This window comes from Rhinopithecus bieti, unplaced genomic scaffold, assembly GCF_001698545.2.
Source record: "Rhinopithecus bieti isolate Rb0 unplaced genomic scaffold, ASM169854v2 scaffold_31173, whole genome shotgun sequence".
NCBI classification, from domain to species: Eukaryota; Metazoa; Chordata; class Mammalia; order Primates; family Cercopithecidae; genus Rhinopithecus; species Rhinopithecus bieti.
The window spans coordinates 1,008,067-1,016,490 of NW_016813861.1; positions in this window are offsets into that span (position 1 = coordinate 1,008,067).

Sequence of the window (8,424 nt, forward strand, 5' to 3'; positions counted from 1 at the left end):
TGTAACTTTGAAGGGCAGATATTAGCTGCCTCAAACTCTGCCATCTCGCCTTTCATTTTTTTAACTATGCATTGAGTACAACTAAGTTTTATAAAATATGCGCTTAAACTGTGATGAGTATAAACAGATGTTGGACCAAATCTGCTTCTTGGCATCAGGAAAAAAGTCATAACTGTTACTTCAATGTTTGGCTGTGTCCTGCCATCTACGCCCCCATATTGTACAGCATGATAATATAGTGTGGAATGATCTGTTGATGAGCCAAACATTTCACAGATTTTATTTGTTTCTGTCTATCACATTCATTAGAGCATCATGTGCCTCTAATTATTGTTATATTCGAGTACATGAAAAGATACTACTGTGTTGAAAGCTTTTTAGGAAATTTTGACAGTATTTTTGTACAAAACATTTTTTTGAAAAAATACTTGTTAATTTATTCTATTTTAATTTGCCAATGTCAATAAAAAGTTAAGAAATAACTTGTTTTCCAGAAGTCATTTGGGAGTGATTGTTACCTTTGGTGGCTTTTTTCCCCGTCTTTGAGTTGAACACCTTATTGATGAGAGTAAGCATTCCAAAGGATAAATTACAGGACACTAAAACAGGTCATGATGAGCTTAAGCGGAGAGCAGGATTTAACATAATTGGCATAATGCTTCATTGTTACTGTAACATGCCTCTTGGTGTGCTTTAATCAAAAGCTGCAAAGTTGTCACAGTGCTTTTTTTTTTTCCTTAATTGCCATCATGTCAAGTGTACTCCAGAGTTAGAAAGGTTTGCAATATTCAACATTATCTTTTTCAATGGACAGGATGCAAAAAAATCAAGTGTTTCTGTTTATACCTGATTCAACTACTTAAATGGAGGTAGATTGGAATAATATACTGATTGATTGATGGGGGTGGCATTAAATATAAATCTACCTCCATCTCCAGTGATGATAGTTTTATTTTTCAGGGAAAGTGCCAAGGATAGGTACATATTTTCTAGGGTAATCCCTGAAACAGTGTCTGACTGGTTTATAGTTCTGAGAGGAAGAGGGGGCAGAATTCCGCCTTGAGGCTTTCCATTTTGTCCTATAATATTTAAAAATGTGCTCAGGTTGACTCAAAGGTCAAATTACAATCTTTACAAGATGTTCCCTCTTAAGCATGCCCTGTTCTCCTGAATTCTGAGCTTTTCCTGTTGCATGCATGGGATGCAAAGCACCTAAAAATAATATTTTAATTTTACCTAGATAGATGACTTACCAAGAAAACCATAGCTACAACTAAGTGGGTGTCAAGTTTTGCCTTATATAATCAAGCGAAGGAAAAAGTAATAGTGTGAAAATCTCAAATTATCCCAGGTGGAAGGAGAAGGAATTTTGTTTTTCTCCTTCATGTTTCCATGGCTTATGTTTGTAAGAGCAACACACCTACCTTCAAGAAAAAATACAGACTTTCATACGTAACTTACTAGGGGAAGCAAAAAATGTAGGTTGAAGAAAATCTTACAAATAATGCTTTGAAAACCCATTTCATTTAGACTTCGATTCTCATCTTAAATTCCATAGTTTATAAGAAATCAGGAGGAGCGGGTATTTAGAAGTGTTACGAGAGAGTAAGTTGGGCATAAAGGCTGCTTTAAGTATAATTCAGATCATCTACATTTTATAATTCTATTTCCAAGGCAGGCCATGTAAAATTAAAATGCACACACTCCACTGGGTTTTTTATATACCTCTATAATTGACACTTTCTTATTTAAAATTATGTTCAAATAATTTCTGAAAATATACTGAATCATCCAAAACTCTTTTTACCCCACTTTAAAAACTGATCCAGATTTCCACATTAATAGTTAAAGCTGAAGTTTTCTTCAGCTAAGACATGTCAATACTAAATCTGCAATCAGCTATAAATCTTTCTGGCTAAGCTTTTTCACAGTAAGTTTTCTTTCCCTTTTTTTTTTCCAGAGGCTCAAGTGAAAAAATATGTTTGCATACATATTAATACAACAACTCCTATCCTTTTTCACTAGTGCCAGGAAAAAAGGAAAGCGATTAAAGGCATTGTTTTTTTGCATAAAGAAGCAAAAGAATTGTCTTGCCACCACCCTTCACCATTTATTCTGCCAGGGAATAAGCCACAACACCTGCTCTGTCACTAAATTCCTCCTGCTGCTCAAACGCCGGAACACGTATGTGGAGCTGCAGAGCCCAAGGAACTATTATTAGCTCTTGAGCCCATCCCTACCAGAACAGAGGACTCAAACAGAGGAGCTGGGCTAAAAAGCACAATTTGTCTTTTACAAATACAATGCTCCCCACCCCATTCACTTGAATGATCTGTTTCAAAAACTCTTTCTTGATCGACAATTGAGCAGATTCTACGTGATATCTGCAGATCTCTTAAGCAGAGAAAAATAACTCCTTGTTTCAACAACCTGATTAATGAAACCTGTACAGTGACCTAGATCACCCGGCTACTGGCAGACATTTGCAAAACCTTTTGTGGTCTTGCTTCCTACTAAGTTGCTTATAGCATATGGGGAAATTTGACCTCTGTACCTTGGCTGTTTGTCAAAAAGTTCTAATATGATACAAGAGAGCTTCTGTTCTTTAAGCTTTGCCCAAAAATAGACACTCCATGCTTGATTTTCAAGAAGAGATCAATGATAAGCCGCAGTGCAACCTCATAGCTACATGTCAGAAAAATAAGTCCACATTAATAAAAACGTGTACTTCTGTCTTGTGCCTGATAAAATCCTTGTGACAGTATCTTTGCCGGAGCTGATAAAGATGTTAGAGCTATGGATGGGTCTTTGAAGAACAGTTACCTAATCACCACTGTTTATGGGGTGCTGGGCTAGAGCACTGGTAGCAGAAGGCTGACATCTATTGTGAAGTTTATGGTCTCCATGACTTTTACTACTGTAAACGCCTGGGATGGCTATAAATTGATGTCAACATTAAAGGCCAGATCCTTTAGAGAAAAATATTAATCCACTAATCTATTATGGGTGGCCAGTTTTGCAATAAAAACTTTGCAGCCCCGGACCATTAGGTGTTTTCGCCCCTTGTGGAATTTATTTAGAAGGTCAATGAAAAGCTGTTTCCTCAAGAGGTTTTCTCTTTATTGTTTGTTTTGTTACCATTTCTGAAGACTTTGTTTTCTTCTTTGAGCAAACAGCACATATTCGAGCAACACATTTTTTAAATCAAAGAAGATTCCAAAATAAACATCCTTTATAAAATAAGAATATTTTACTTACCAAAGACCTTAACCTATGATTAAGTGTGCATAATTGAGATTTGCCTCATATTTGAAAATATGCATTACCTAAGGGGTTTTCTTTTAAAAGCGTAAGGAGCAGTGGTTTGGGCCGATGCTTTAGCCTGTAAACTGAGGGGATGGCAAACCCTCGGCGCCTCCACAACAGCACTGTTGATTTGCAGTAAGGGAAAATAACAATGCATTTGATGGTATGAGGTTGGAAAGGTGGAGGGAAATATCCAGGAATGCAGAATGCAATTATCCACATTGGAATGTGACCAAGCCACCAGCCCTAATCTTGTGAAAGGACTGCAGGATCTTTAATGAGGATGAGTGTTGCTGTCTAATTGAGTCAGTAAAATTTACTTTAAAATAAACCGGGGAGATAACATTGTCTCCAAAAAATAAATAAATTTAGAATTCAAGGAATTTAGGACCCATGCCATTGGCAATTTTTTTCCTCTGCAATGGAATTGTTTTGCTAGCATGAAAGCAGCATTACACCTCTTCAGAAACGCATGCTTCAGAGGTGGTATTTATCATTTTGGGACTGTACCACTATCATCAAAATCAGCGCTCCCAGGCAGGTCGAGGCTGAGCCTCCAGAAGAGAACAATAGGTAGCACATCAAATGACTTAGCCAGTGAACCCCTATTATCATGGGCTCTGTTTGTCTTCTCCCCCTAGAATAGAAGGAACAATGGCAATGTCAGAATTTTAATTGCAATGGACTGGCTTAAATTACTTGACCTATTTTATGCAGCAAGGAGAAAATGATTCCTTTTTTTTTCCTGGTAGCCATACTTCTAATTTAAACTGGAAAAGGAAATACAAGAATATTTTCTATCAAATAACATACTGCTGATAATTTTAGTTCACCTTGTAGTAAGACCCACCTATATTTTTGAAAAATATTAAAACATCTGAAATAAAGAACTTCTTCCCTTCCCAGAAAGAAATTAAACTCATAAGTAATGCTAAATAGTAAGAAAATATTCTGAGAGCAGCTGGCGAGAATTTCTATCATATTTTGACATTTATACACAATGAAGGAAAAGCTATGATTAATAAGAGTCTGTTGTGTTGAGGAACTGAATCCTTGGGAAACAGAAACTATTAGACCGACCTCTTCCACACTGTCTACGAACAAATAATGACTTTTTAGCAGCTGGATTCTTATCAGTTACTTCCTTCCCTAGATGAGCACTAAACGAAGCAGCCCCAGGAGGCAATTAGTGGTGCTTTCTGAGAATTCAGCTTGCCTAAATCAGAACTTGCAGAGTGAGCAAAAAGCACATGAAAGAAAGATGGACGATGAATATTATTACTTGCTTTGTATGTTATTAGTTTTCATTAGGCTGAACTAATCTGAAAGATTAGTGAGGCAGGGGCACAACCAGGGGTGAGGACCGTGGTTCACGGAATTCTTGGAATTTTCCCATGGTATCACCATTGTGCTCAGCCCTGAAATCCTTCCCTTTCTTCCCTCTACAGTAGAGTGGTTACTTGATTACATTTTGGGTTGCTGAACAAAGCCGACAGGGGAATCTCTCCTGAGGAGCCTGTAGCAAGGCAAGGTTAGTGTGGTGCGCATTGCAGGAGATATGCAAATAGTCAAGTAGCTTTTGAAAAGTTAATAGTGCCCAGAGAATTCTGCCTGTCCATTCCTGAAAGCTGAGTGGGGAGCAAAATTAAAGCTTGAGTGCAAGTCAAACTAGCATAAAATCAGGAAAAGTCAGCCAACTCCAGATTGTCAATACTGTTTTTATGAACACTCGCTACAGTGAAGGAAATGGGATTGGAGGCTATTGAAGTCTTTTCTCTCTGGGTTTCCCTATGGACTGGGATGAAATTTGGCCTTGTGATTTCCTTAGTCACTGGGCCACAGAATTTTGTTGTTGTTAATGGTGGTGGTTTATTCTCGTAACCCACTGGTTTTGGGGTTTGCTTTGGGTTCCGTTGGGTTTTTTGCTTCATGACAGTTGGTATCTCCTTCATGACAAACACATAGTATACTTCAATTGTGCATACACATTCTTAGATCACCTTGTAAATATGGCTCCGTTGCATGTATTTTGGATAACTCTTGAAAGGAGGATAAGCAAGATGATGACCAGTTTCATATATCTCTCTTCACCCAGTGTGTTTACCAAACATAAGGACGATGAGGCCAGTAGGTGAAAAATGATTGAACTGACTGTTATGTTCCTAATATGAACTTAAATATCTAAATGTTTCTAAGATCCCCTTCAGACACCATGTTTTGAATCAATGGTTCTCAGCTGGGTAGAGGTACCTCTCAGGATAGGGAGAAGGGAGAGAAAACAGGAATTTATAAAAACATATTCCATACTATATTTGGACAGATGTTTTAATACACATTCTTTCAGTAAAACAAAATGTAGAAAGACATCTCAAAATCTCTCTTTTTTTTTTTCTTTTTTTTTTTTTTGAGACAGCGTCTTGCTCTGTTGCCAGGCTGGACTGCAGTGGCACGATCTCAGCTCACTGCAACCTCGCCTACTGGGTTCAAGTGATTCTCCTGCCTCAGCCTCCCGAGTAACTGGGACTACAGGCATGCACCACCACGCCCAACTATTTTCTGTATTTTATTAGAGACAGGGTTTCACCTTATTGTCTGGGATGATCGCAATCTCTTGAATTCGGCCTCCCAAAGTGATAGGATTACAGCGTGAGCCACCGCGCCCGGGCTCAAAATCTTCTTGACTGATAGGGCATAGATTTTTAAATAGTAAGAAACACTATTTAGACTGCATGGGATCAAATCAAAGAAATTTACCCTTCGGTCAACATCTCTTAACAAATCTCTTTGTTGACCATAAGTTTCCTGTGGCTGCCTTGGTTGAGCACTTACTATGTGACAGATATTGTGGTAGGCACTTTACATACATAATCTCATTTAATGCTCACAATATGCTTGCAAGATTCATGATATTCTTCCAAATTTACATAAGGAAACTGACATTTAGAGAGGAAGTCAGCTGCTCAAGGACAACACAGTAGCAGACAGAGGAGCAGAATAGTTTCCAGACCTAGCTTCTGAGTCAGTGCTCTTTCTAGGATGCAATGCTGCTGTGATAAACCAAATGACACCTATTCTTAAATGCCACTGATTGTAAAATGATCAATTTAATAAGCGATTAAGAAAAAACCCATTACATTACATGATCACAAGTTCTAAAATATATGAACACAACTGTAACATGTATTTATCCATACAATCACACACCGTTTCCTTTTGGGATTCACAAGATTCAGGTCTACGCTTTTCAAATTTGGTATAAAATTCCTCCAAATTAAGTGTGACCCCTGAAAGTGCATGAGTAGCATCATGGTGAGCTGCTTACCTCTTCTTAACATTTTGACCTCGTTAGGACTTCAAGTCAAATGAATGAATATCAGTGATTTAAATTGCAATTTTAGTTTTTTTCCTTAATTGAATTCCATCTTGCTGGAAATAAACAGTTTCTTTCAGAAATTAAGCCAGTGCCTTACTCTGCCAATTCTATACTCTATTAAATGAGAATGTTAGTTAGTAAATTCTGGCACATAAACATGACCGCTTTACAACTTCCCCCACTGCCTGCCAGCAATTATGTTTTAATATTGATTATAAGATTCAGGTTGATTTCATAATGTTAATATTTTTTAAGTACATGTTAGAACAAAGGAAGCTCGGTATTTAGTTACTTTACACTTAACTAATCTTCCTCAATTTATCCAAACTTCCTTAATGCAAATGTAAGCTCACGTTCTCTTACTTTGGTCTTCTACGGAAATGGAGAACTCTTCTATTAATAGTTGTACTGAAAAGAATAGTAGATCAGGAATAAAAAACATAGGTCTAGTCTTAACTCTGCAACCAAATAGCTGTGTAATTTAATCACTGTTGACTCAAGTTTCTCCATCAGTAAAATGAAGATGTTTAATTAATACATCTTGTATTCAAATTCTCATGAAGAAAACATAAGCCCGTTCCTATCATTTCTCCTCCTCTGAAAAGATGGAGTACAATATTATAAGACCACCTCAGAACCTGTTCCGTCACTCTCATTATTTTTCCAAGCTCACCGTGAGTCTGTGGATGTGCCATAGACCTGACCCAGTTGTGTCAACTTTCCAAAGGTTGGAATTGTCTCTGTAAATATTCCCTTTCATTGCCGTAATGAGCACAAATTTTGGCTACTGAGATTTATCAGCCTGCAAGCAAATACCAAAAAAACTTGCCACCCTAGGAAATACTTCTAGAACATGACATTGCAAATTTGCTGATGCAATTGTTTAAATTGTGTGTGTGTGTGTGTGTGTGTGTGTGTGTGTGTGTGTGTGTGTCATTTACTGGAAATAATTCGATCAATTCTTTATTTCAGGTTCTGTTTTATTTTCCTACAGATTAATTTCACTTTTCCAACCTCATAAATAACAAACTATAACTATTTGAACTCTCTTCCCTTCAAACATCTCTTCCTGGGTCACAATCATTATCATCATCATTAGCATGACTGTTAGTGTTATTTACTTTCTGAGAGAGGCAATTCTATATACAATGCTAAATCAGAGGAAGCTAGCATGTGTTGAATACTATAATAAGCAGAGATGTAAGAGTTTTCAAGTAGTTAAGAGGCATTTGTCTATATCCATTTATCTATTTCTCCTTCCCCAACTTTCCAACAGCACATTCCAACAGTTTGGGAAATCAATTATTTAGCTAGATGACAAATCAATAGATTAGTTGAAAATTGTTAAACAAAAGGAACTGTATATCATAATACATAACTATCCTGGAAGTAATTATAGACTGACATGTAAAAGTAATGTAGCTAAAGAACCATGATGTTATAAAATATTTGTTCCTTTCATCACGTAGCCACTAGATGGAGCTAAAGGTCTGCAAATTCATATTTGCACTTTTCTCCTGAGCTGTTAGACTTGTCATTTCCTTAAAGAACTTGCCCCCAAAACAGATATAGACCAGTGGAACAGAGCCCTCAGAAATAATACCACACATCTACAGCCATCTGATCTTTGATAAACCTGACAAAAATAAGAAACGCGGAAAGGATTCCCTATTTAATAAATGGTGCTGGGAAAATTGGCTAGCCATAAGTAGAAAGCTGAAACTGGATCCTTTCCTTACTCCTTA